Below are 12,540 nucleotides of genomic sequence, written 5' to 3' on the forward strand. Positions count from 1 at the left end.
GTACGGTCCTCTTATGCATCTCTCGAGGAGATTTTGAATTTTGGAGCCAAGCTGCTTTATGTATATTTTACAAACTTTTATATAAGAATGTTTTCTGAAGAAAAATTCCCTGTTGTATAAGTGATTATTTATAGACGATCTGATAAAGAAAAAAAACCATTATTGGACATATGTCATAAACCTCCAATGAGATCATTGTCTTGTTTAAGAAATTGTTTTCCGAAACTCTTAAGTCCTAGGATCTCGTGGATAACATCATAATAAAAATTTAATAATATATAAATTTTTGGCAGAATCATGCGACCAGGAAACCGTGGTCGTTAGACAGACCCTGTCTCTGAAGATGACGAGCTTGACCTTGATGTTCGCAAGGCTCTTCATAGGACACAGCCATGACCCTTCAAAGGAGAAGGGGAGAACCTGGGCGAGGTTGTGGAGAAATGGGTGGAAGCCATGGAAGAGTATTTTGACGTCACAGGCTACAATATGCGAAGCAAAATGGCTATGGCTCTGGCCCGGCTGAAAATAGTGGAAACAGCCAGGGTAGCATGGAGGAACCACTATGACACCAACCATCTGGACAGAAATACTCAGTCCTGGAATGATCTAAAAACCTATCTAAGAAAGAGATTTTGTCCTCCTGGATTTTTAGAAACCAAAATGAATGAATTCTTAGAACTAAAACAGGAGAGCAGAACCATTGAGGAATACCAAAATGAATGAATTCTTAGAACTAAAACAGGAGAGCAGAACCATTGAGGAATACCACCAGGCCTTTGCTCTTCTACTCAAATATTCACCGCCTCTTGATGAAGAGCAACTCATGGCCAGGTTCATTCGAGGATTTTTAGAAACCAAAATGAATGAATTCTTAGAACTAAAACAGGAGAGCAGAACCATTGAGGAATACCACCAGGCCTTTGCTCTTCTACTCAAATATTCATCGCCTCTTGATGAAGAGCAACTCATGGCCAGGTTCATTCGAGGAATGAACGAACCCTTGGACACACTGGTCAAAAATGCCAAGCCAGTGTCCATGGCCGAAGCAGTAAGAATGGCAAAAGATTTTGCCAAAGCTTTTGTAGTAAAGGTCCCACCAAAACCTGCACCCTCTAACTTTAAAAGATTCCAAGCCCAGGGAAGTACTTCAAACTTTCCACCCCCAAAGAGAGCAAGGCTCGAATCTGAATCAGGATGTAGGAAGATTCAAAAATGAAGGAAGACCCTTCCCCCAGAGTACTTTCTCAAGAACCCCACCTCTTTCAAAAAATCAGAAAGATGAGTTCAGAACTAAAAACCGATGTTTGGATGCCAGGGTTTTGGTCACCAGTTAAAAGACTGCCTGACTCTTGCCATGTCAAGAGGACAGAGAAGTCAAGGACCCCGAATTCAGAAACCAACCCCTTCGTTCCAGTCTAATCAGGGTCCGCCTCGCCCAAGCCAGGGAAACCCCAGAAGAACTCCAGTTCAGCCATCTGCCTCTATCCAGAGTAATCTCAGAACTCCTTCCTAGAACTGGGGCAACCCAAGAGAAAGAGTTCTACCTCAGACTCCAGCAGCCAGAGCAGTCACCATTTCAGATGTTGTAGAAGAGGAAAAAGGGTAGATCTATGCTGCAATTGAAAATCAAGGGCCTAACCAGCAGTTCTCCATCATCCACACTCCAGCAGAGTATCAGGGTAAGCCTTTTAAGCTTTTGATTGATTCAGGCAGTTCTCATTCATTCATTTTCCCTAGATGCTTGCGTAAGCTAGTCTTAGAACAGAAATCAGGGAAACCTATGCAAGTTGAATTGGCCAGTGGGAAGACTCTTTTCACTCACCATGAGACAGATCTTATCCAGTTCAATCTAGATGGTAATGTAACTGACTGTCAGTGCAAAGTCTTACCTCTAGGAGTTTTTGACGGGATCCTTGGAATGGATTGGCTCCACAAAAATCAAGCTGACATACACTATCACAATGGAACTATTTCCTTCCCTGACCTTCACGGGAACAAAGTCAAAGGAACTGGAGTTTCCAGAGCCCCAGCCCTTCAATTAGTAAAAGCTTCCAGGTTACTGAAAGGACTTAGGAAGAAGTAGCAAATTTATGTTGTCAAAATGAACCCAGTAGACTCAAAACTTAAAGCTAAAGAACCAGAATGGTTAAGTGAATTTGATGATCTATTCCCAAAACAGAGCTAACTGAAATGCCTCCAATTCGGGAAATAGATCATGTGATTGAATTGACCCCTGGAGCTCAACCAGTAGCCCTACGCTCGTACAAAATGCCAGTTCCTGAAGCCATCAAACTCAAGGAACAGCTTAGGCAACTGTTAGAACAAGGGTTTATAAGACCCAGTGTTTCTCCTTGGGGTGCGCCAGTTCTCTTTCAGAAAAAGAAAGATGGAACACTTAGACTCTGTGTGGACTACAGAGGTCTAAATGAGCTGACAGTTAAGAATAAGTATCCTATCCCAAGGATTGATGAGCTTTTGGACAGGTTAAATGGAGCCCAGATCTTCACAAAAATAGATCTCAAATCCGGGTATTACCAGATCAGGATCAATGATCCAGATATACCAAAAACAGCCATCAATACTCGCTATGGGCATTATGAATTTATTGTCATGCCGTTCGGATTAACTAATGCCCCAGCTACATTCAATCGCCTAATGCAGGACATCGGAGAATACTTGGATGATTTTGTTCTAGTTTTCTTTGATGACATTCTGATTTACTCAAGGAATGCAACTGACCATGAGACTCATGTCCGAAAAGTTCTTGAGATTTTAAGGAAGCATCAACTCTTTGCCAAAAAGAGCAAATGCACTTTCTCTGCCGATCACATTGAATACTTGGGCTTTCTGGTATCCAAAGATGGAATTTCTCCAGATTCCACAAAAATCCAAGCTATCATAGATTGGCCCGAACCAAAGACAGTGAAAGAAGTCAGAGGATTCTTGGGATTGACTCGTTGGTATAGAATTTTTATACCAAAGTATGCTCTCATAGCTTCCCCCTGACTAACCTTCTCAAAAAGAATATCCCATTTCAATGGTCTGCCAAGTGCCAAAGTGCTTTTGATAAACTAAAGACCGCCTTGGTAACCAGTCCCGTTCTGAAGCTACCAGACTTCTCTCTACCCTTTGAGGTAGTAACTGATGCAAGTGGTTTTGCCCTGGGAGGTGCACTCATGCAGGAAGGTCATGCAGTGGCCTATGAATCCCGAAAACTCAGAACGCATGAGAGGAATTATGCTGTCCACGACTTGGAATTGCTTTCAGTAGTCTGTGCCTTAAAGTTGTGGAGACATTACCTACTGGGAAAAAGATTCACTTTGATGACAGATCATTAGAGCTTAAAGTGGATCTTTACTCAGAAGGACCTCAACATGTGTCAAAGAAGGTGGATGCATACCTTGCATGAATTTGATTTTGAAATCAAGTACCGCCCAAGAAAGGAAAATGTTGTAGCGGATGCTCTCAGCAAAAAGGCCTCCTTGCTTACAATTACTGTAATATCAAATCCTTTGATTATTCAAGCAAGTGAGAAGATCATGCAGGATAGATTCTTTGGCCCTATTGTGCTGCCCTACTTATGCAAGAAAGCAAAACTCCGCAGGAGTTGAACAGTGTTCAAGGGTACAACCTGGATGATGGCATTATGTATTATAATCGCAGGCTATGCATCCCCAATAATGAGAGAACCAAAGGGCAAATTTTGAATGAAGCCCATGAGTGACAGCCTTATTGCAGGACATCCAGGTTTCATTAAGACCTACATGTCCGTAAAGAAAAGCTTCTTTTGGCCTGGTCTGAAAAAGAATGTACTGAATCATGTGCGTCAATGTCTGACATGCCAGAAAGTCAAAGCTGAGAGAGTAAAAATGCCTAGGAAGTTACATCCATTAGACATCCCCCAGATGAAATGGGAATGTATCAGTATGGACTTCATTACTGGGTTACCTTCAGTGCAATCAGGTTACAACTCCATCTTCGTGGTAGTCGACAGACTAACCAAAGTTACCCATCTGAAACCTACACTGCAGTAAATGTGGCCAGAGTGTTCCTCAAAGAAATCTTCAAATTACATGGCCTACCCAGGAGAATAGTAAGTGACCGAGATCCCAAATTTACTTCAAGGTTTTGGACTGCATTTTTCAAAGCAGTGGGAACTTTCTTGGATCTCAGCACAGCTTATCACCCTGAGACCGATGGTCAAACTGAAAGAGTAAACCAAGTAATTGAAGATATACTTCGGTCATGCTGTGGCAGGGAACCCAAGAAGTGGCTAAGCTATCTGCATCTAGTCGAGTTCGCCCCTACAATGCTTCTTATCACCGAAGTATCGGGATGAGCCCTTTTAACGCTTTGTATGGACAAGATTGCTTAACTCCATTAACTTGGTCTGACCCATTGATTAGGGTCAAGATGTCCAGACAAATGCTTGACGACATAGAGCAGCAGATGCAGTCAATTCGTAAAGATATTAAAACTGCCCAGGATAGACAGAAGCAATATGGAGATAAGAAGAGGACAGATAGAGAATTCAAAGAAGCAGATATGGTCTTTATTCGAGTACGGCCCAAAAGAAGTTCCTTATCTCTTGGGAAGTACAAGAAGTTATCTCCCAGATATTGTGGGCCATATCTGATTACCAAGAAAGTAGGTGACTTAGCCTATGAGCTTCTGCTGCCTCCTTATCTCAAAGTTCATAATGTATTTCATGTAAGCCTTCTAAAGAAATATGTGCCAAGCCCAAATCATATGCTGGATGATGAAATCCTAACCTCTTCATCCCAAGGACAAATGGAACTCCAACCTGAACATTAGGGCCAAAAACGTCTCAAAATGGGCTGTGTAAGGAATTTTGCTAACTTGCTAATTAGTAGAATGTTGACGGTCAAAACGGCTCCAAATTTGGCCGTTTTGGATATTTAAAGCGTATCTATCTGATTGAACATGTATCTAAGTAACTATTTTAAAATCTAAAAAAATACATCGTTTTCATGCTACTCTTTAATGGCTCGTCTCGAAATTTGTCCTCTTTTAGTGACTTCGCGGCAAAATGACCATTCCCTCCAAACGCGCTCTCATCCATTCTCCAAAAAAATTTCACTCCTCTGCTTCTCTAAGAATTTCACAAGCTACATCTCATTCTCATTCTTCTGCGTCTCTCATGTTCTAATAGCTCTGCTAATATTTTTAGCTCTGTTAGTAATGAGTGATACATCTAATCGTAAGTTTCATTTGAATATCAAGCTCAACCAAGAGTATGCAACTACACGGAGTGTCTACCAAAGACCACTTTCATGTGCGAATGAAGCTCAACATCTTCGCAACGAAGGAAAGAAGCATATTGACCTACAGATGGAAGTCTATATCCACCGGATCCCAGAACAGGACGGTATCCTTCTTTTCACACACCACATGATTTGATTAGATTTGTTGGTGATGGGGTGGATGGCTTACTTGGTTATAGTTCAAGACTATCTCAATTACATGCAGAATATATTACATATCTTCAAAATACTTTATCTTTGAATGCAACAAAAATTATGGAACTTAAAAATAAAATAGTGTCTTTGAAACAAGAAAATGATCAATTGAAAACCTTAAAAGAAACTCCAATAGGGTTAAGAGCACGAGTAAAACGAATGCGAGATGTAGTTAACTTGACAGAGAGATCTGGACAAAGAAAAAAAGGTTAAAACTTGTAAGAGATCATATTACTACCCTTCTAGGATTTGACATGTCTAATGCTCAGGAAAGGGTAAGATTTTTGAATGAGCTTATGAATAGGTCGGATATCTTGAAACTTTTGAAACTTCCTGAAAATCAAACTAAAAAAAAACTAGTCTTTCAACATCTACTAAAAGATATGGACTTATTAGTCTAGCCTTCCCAAATGCAAGAAGTTTGTGACACAGTGGGAGTGAGTAGAAAGGGATACAGAGCCATCTCTAAAACCTGGTTCAGGGTCCTTAAGTATTACAAAATCAAAGCTTTTGGGTTGCCTAGACCTCACAATGTTGGAAAATATAGAACTCTGTTAAATGAGGAAATTTCTAAACATTTCGGAGAGTATTTCCATATTGAGGGAACAATGCCATATGAGAGACAAAAAAAAATCATCTTTTGAATACAACGTTTATAATAATATTTGGATGAACATTAGAAAAGTCCAAGATTGATATCTGACTCCTCAGCTGCAGCTGCATAGCTAGAGTAGCAAAGAAAGTATCCTGCTCTTGAGGCATTGAAACCTGCAGCATATCCAAAGATTCTAAGAGCAGCAGCTCTCTCTAGAAGCAAAACCTTGTTAGCATTTATTTGAAGGGGAGTGTATCCCATGAACCTTGACAACACCTTCAAGGCAAATATTGGCAACTCAGCATCTTCAGAGAAGTTCATGTGGAATGCACAGAACACAGCCTTATCCAATGTAGGTAAGTAGTGCATGAGAGCAGATGAAGGCCTTCTTGACCTAGTGTCTGTAGCTTTCACTCTGCTGCCTTTAGCTCTTCCTAGAAAATCATCCTTATCAAGCAATTCAATCTGCAAGAGAAAAACCTCACTTTAAAAAAATTACAATCACAATAACATTTTACAAAAGATTAAATGGAAGCTACCTTCTGCGACTCATCCTCAATTACTACTTTGTCTTTCATCAAGTTGCATGAGCCAACCCTTTCCACTTTATCAGAATCTGCTTGAAGCTTGAAATCTCTAACAAAAGACTCTATACCTAACTCAATAAGCCTGTTCTCAAAATCCTCATCTCTAAGGGAAGGTTTCTCCTCATCCACTCTTTTAAGGCACAAGGCAAGTGCATCAATAGTAGCAAGGATAAATGAGTGGTCAGATGTTTGCAAATCAAGTGCCAAAAAGTCTTCCTTTGACTCTACTTCTGTATCAATAAAGTCTTTGGTCACCTCACAAGCTTCTGAAATTGCTGCAATACAGTAGTCTTCCCTGATATTGAAGAGACATTGAAGATAGGACAGAGGAATAAAATCTTTCTCATTGATATAGAAGAAAGGAAGGTTTGGAACAGTAATAGAGGATTCAGATATGCTTGCTTCCTCTGAGGGCTCTTCAGTAATAGTGAAAGCCCTAAATTCTGCAACATCAAGATTGGCACTTTCTTTCTTCTCAGCTTGAACATCAATTTCTTCCTCTTCTAAAATCTCACTTTTCTCTAGCTTAGAGACTGTGGTGACATTTAAGTTTTCTTCCTCATTCTCTGCATCAATTTTTGATTGTTGTTCTTTATCTTGTATTTTTGCTTTCAAAAATAGGAAGAAAAGAAAGGAGACATCCTTGGGGACAAGGTTGCAAAGCTTTTTATGGATTGGACAAGAAATGGATGAAGGGCATGTGAAAGAGATTCTATTTGAAAATCTACTGAACCTCTTTGTAACTTTGTAACTTTGGCTTTCTCCACTGACAGCTGTGTAAAATTGGTAAGGTGACAAAAATCATTGTCTCCGATATGAAAACAATGAGCTTCAATTGACATTTCAAATTGTTTGTACTCCACTTCAAGAATGTCCTTAAGCCTCAACAAAACATCTGAAAGAGCAAACCTTGGATTGAATATCTCCACTGCATCTACGTATATCTTCATGTCATGACCATCTTGCAAAATAGCATTCAAGAGTCTTTCACTTGGGCTTTCTTCAACAAGTTCATGTCGACCCTCAACACTTTTACTCATTGTGATATTTGAAAAAAACGCTGGAATACTTCTGAAGAGCCCGAACGAAGCGAAAATGAATGGTCCAAAAGTTTTGGAATGCCTCTACGGCTTGGTGCGGGCTTTGGCAATTTCAAGGTTTGAAAAAAAAAACAGAGAGTTTTGCAAAATAGGGCTTGGAAGACACTATAATGCACAGCTTGACGACGAAAATAAGTGGTCCAAAAGCGGAGAAAATTGATAGAGCACGTGGAGCATGGCAAAAACACCTTAAATAGTGACCGTTCATGCCACGTGGCAAAAATGATTACATGACACGTGTATCCAACGGTCCTTTGTACGACGGATTCGAGGTATAAAAAGTTAATTTTGTTGAAAATATTTCTATTTTTCACCGACACACGGTATCAAGCGAGATCAGTCCACCTTATTTCCTCAAAACTGCTTTTACATTTCTTACCCATATCAAGCGGTAGATCTCATCCCCTATCACTTGGCCAGACCGAATCAGGCTTAAACCAAGCGATTGCACATTTCCAATTGTGCGCTTTTGCCGCACAGGTTGTAGCTGGGGACTTGCCGAACACCGTATGCAAGCCACGAATGGCTGCAAGCATACAACCAGGAAGGCAAACTCAAACAGAATGCAAAAGGTGTGTCACTCACTGCTTAACTACCGCCTTGAAGGATTCCCGCGTCGCAGCCGTGAAGGAGGAGCCGCCGTCGCCGCTCTACCGCCTCGCCGCCGCCGCCATGCCGCTACACAGTGCTCGATCGCTCTCTCACTCTCTCTCTCTCTCTCTCTCTCTCACACGCAGGAGAAGGAAACCAAGGAGATAAGGCAAGAGCACTCTTGTCTTCACAACACATGAGAATGAGGATTTTAGGGTTACATTCAACTCTTATAGGTGACTTGGCCGTTCACACTTGGGCGCCCATACATGGCCGGCCGACCCTAACCCTTATCCTACTGATATCCAAGGTGCGCCTCTCATCGACGATCACCCAATCCCTTCATCCTTAACATATGGTGCCGACAAGCCCGGCCCATGACTCAGAATATTTAAATTAATGACGTAAAACATAGTACGTCTCAATGTCTGTCATAGGTTAACATGCCCCCCTTCCTGATGTAGATTCCGTCCTCGGAAGCTATGGTATGGTAAGCTCGATAGGGTTGTTATGGTGGACCGTCTACAAAACAGGGAAGTAGAGTGAAAGTATGCTGGAATTCAAAAGATATAAAGTGTATAAATTCAAGCATGTTAGACCACAATGGATGTTGCTATGAGAACTTAGTTTAAGGGTCACATGAATGAGCTAGTGTAGCAAATTAACAGGAGTTTAAAATTAATGAAAGTAAATCAAGAGTTAGCAAGGTGTCAAAGGTTAATCAAGGTTTATAATTGGCCTAAGTCAAGGAAAATAACCAAGCTTAATAAATAAACAGATGACCACACTGTGTCTACTCTAAGAACAAGTTTATACCACGAGCCTAGGGACACAAGAAACATCAGAGTTACAAGAGCCTTTTGCCTTTATTTCTTTACGCACGTGACAATTTTTATACACAATGGCGACCTTCCTAAGGCAAAACTAACATCGATCCTGGTACCAGGCATTATCCAGGAATCTATTAGTTCACCTTAGGCAAGGCTACCCCCCTACCAACCAAGGCATCGGTCTGGAGTAGAATACTCCTCGCCTACCAAGTATCAATAAGGCAATAGGCCAACATTAAAGCACATCATATACGTGTATTGCCATTTATTGTAGGCTTTTTTTTTAAATAAATTTCTTTTGATCTTCGCTCCTGAACTATAATTTGTCTTGCATCCTTTCGACAAAGGGATAAAAGCTATGTCCTAGAGGTCAACACACACATGGCCAGGTGTCAAACATTAAGATGGTTTGATCCTAGACCTAAGACAATCGTATTCCAAGGTTAACTAAAGACTGCATGCATTCTCAAGAATATATCCAATAAGGTTAAGCTCATTAATGATTCACACTAACACGTCAGGCAACTTCAAAAACTAAGTAGTACATTGACAATTTCCATATGGTCATGCATTATAGTTCATGCAATTAATTGAACAGTAAAAATGAAAGAGAGTGGGTATGGAAGAATTACACCTGTATTTTAGAGATCTCCTTGATTCGATGAGAAAAATGCCCGCAATTTGATGAGAAAAATGCCCGCAATTTGATGAGATATTTATGTATGAGTGTTGCGGCTATCTCAGGACTTGAAAGTGAACCCACCTCAAACTTTTCCACCTGTACAACCAACTAACAAGCACTATACCTCGAGAGGCACATCAGTGTGAAAAATTAAAGACTCGTTTAAGGAATCCAAACTAGAAAAAAAAATGAAAACACTAACCTACCTACCAGTCACCACACTACTAATGAGGATACGGTAAGAGGATGTTGTAGAGTCCTGGCTCTAGCCCTAAGGCTAAGCCTCTATGCGCATCATCCAAATAAATAAAGTCAACCTTAGTAGTGCCATGAGTTTCATCCGTCCATTCATCATTGTCGGATATTTCCTTTTCATTTTCCCATCTGCATAAACTCATCAAGAATGTAACCATGCGAGGATAGTCATCTTGTGGAAAAGGAAAGCATTGGGCTATCGGGGATATTTTCTCTACGGAGTAGGGATCAGTCATGGTCAATAGGCGAATTAGCCATTCTAATTCCTCAACATTTTCCTCTCTGGCTAGTACATCTATATGATCCCATTCAGTTTCAATTACAGGATAGCACATGTGAAATATCTGAGAAAGGTATAGATGATACCTCTCATTAAAGGTGGGAGTGGATGAAGTGTATGATGATCGTGCATCTGCCATATCTGCAAACACAGATATAGCATCAGTAGGTTTATGAGACAGGTCAATCTAGTTCTTGATTGTATATACGGATATTTCTGCTCTTAACGTGCTCTTGCTCTTTTTACTATTTTTTGCTTTTCTTTTCTTTTCTGTGTATGAAGCTATATATATACATCTCCTTGAATTTGGCAATTACATGGTCAGGGGAGAAGGCTAAGGAGGAAGCATTAGAATGTCGAGCGTGAGTACATGCTCCCCCTTTCCTTGGGTGGATCATATTATTTGCAATGATGTTGCAGCCTCTTGGAACCAATTTGTCCAGCGCGGGTCATAGGTCGTGATGTGGGCAGATAGCTTTTTATGACCCTTGTGGCCACATCCACCAATTGCAAAGATGGTAGTGTATGCTCCCATTGACGAATGGAGGAAATGGTTTCCGACGATACTATTACAAGGGGAGACGTAGACTCATCGGTTTTTTGTTGGGTGTTGACAAGAGTAGGTGTAGAGCATGTAGAAACTTCTATATCAGCATGTGCCTGGCGCATGAGGAGCTAAAAGCTTCATGTGGCTCCCCCCTTCCTGAGCTAGGTGGTAATGATCGATATCGTTTGGGAATCCAAACTAACTCTGGAGGAAGTGGTGCAGAGCACTCTGTTACCTTTCCCTTACCACGATCTTGAATTGTCGTTGGGGTGGCAACAATTGGTTTGCAAGGTTTCACAGGTGATGTAGAGGGATTCAGCTTATGTTTAGGGACCCAAATCTGGTCATTCCCCTCGTAGTACCCTTGGGCTACTAATAATTTTTTAGGGATCCATCGTGATGTTACATTGCCCTTTCTCGAGTGGGTAGCTGCTTTCCTCCTACGAGGCTTCGTGTCTGAACGAGATTGAGCAGGGGAAGTAGCTGTTAAAGAAGCTTTTGGGACCCATTTGTATGTATTTTTTGGCATAGTAAGCGGAGCTTTAGAGACCACCCTGCATGTTTCCACTCTTGGCGTTGAAGCGTTAGAGGGGTGGCAAACAATCAAAGATGGTTTTGCCACTGGACTTGGTGATTTTTCGTTATCCAGCATTTTGTCCAGAGTCGATGGCTTAGGAGCAGGATTTTGAGCGGTCATACTGAGTGTGGTTCTTGCATTGTGACTCGTCTGGTTGCCCAATCGATATTGCACTTGGTGGCCAACATCCATTTGCGCCCTAAGTTTACAGTGCCTTCCATGGTACCAGCAGGCATAACCAAAAAGCTTTGAATTACGGTCCCCTTGTCATAGGCAACCGGAGTGTGCAGAATTCCTGAGACAGGGGTTTTCTTCTTGTTGATACCTTGAACTTGGATAGCACTCTTGGATAAAGGTGGTTTTCCAAGTTGACACCACACGCCATATGATAGTAAATTGTGTTGAGCTCCTGTATCCAATAATGCATTATACAGCACCTCCCCGTAAGGACTCTGTAACTCAATTGGGTATCTTAGAGGCGGGTCAGATTCCAGTGAATCCTCCTCTGCTTCCTCAAAAAATACTTGCGTAATTCCCAAGTTGGCTTCTCGTCGTTGGCGCCTAGCACGCTGTTGACGTTCTTTGGCTTCGACTCTCGCTTGTATCTTTTTAAGCTCAGCTTGTTCTTTAGCTGCCTTCTTTTGATGGATTGCATGTAATTCCTCTTGGCTCAGGGGGTCATAGTATCTTTTGAATTTACTCCCATTAAGGAATCCAATGGTTTCAACTCTGTCGAGAGTCTCTACTCTGATGGTACCTTGCGGGGTAATTTCACATACCAGCATATTTGAGCTTCTTCTTTTCGTTTCGCACTCCATACATCAGGACTTTATCCCCAACCTTGATGTCCTTGTCCTTCAGGTGGCGATCAAACCATTTTTTCCTTCTATCCTTCTCTACAAGGGCATTGTATACAGCCAATTATCTTTCTTCATTTAGCCGCTCAAGGATATATAGACGCTCTACTAAGGGATTACCATCCTAACCCTCTTGAGTAGCAACACGAAGACTAGGAA

Source organism: Cibotium barometz, chromosome 18 (genome assembly GCF_041138505.1).
Source record: "Cibotium barometz isolate CiBa-2024 chromosome 18, ASM4113850v1, whole genome shotgun sequence".
NCBI classification, from domain to species: domain Eukaryota; kingdom Viridiplantae; phylum Streptophyta; class Polypodiopsida; order Cyatheales; family Cibotiaceae; genus Cibotium; species Cibotium barometz.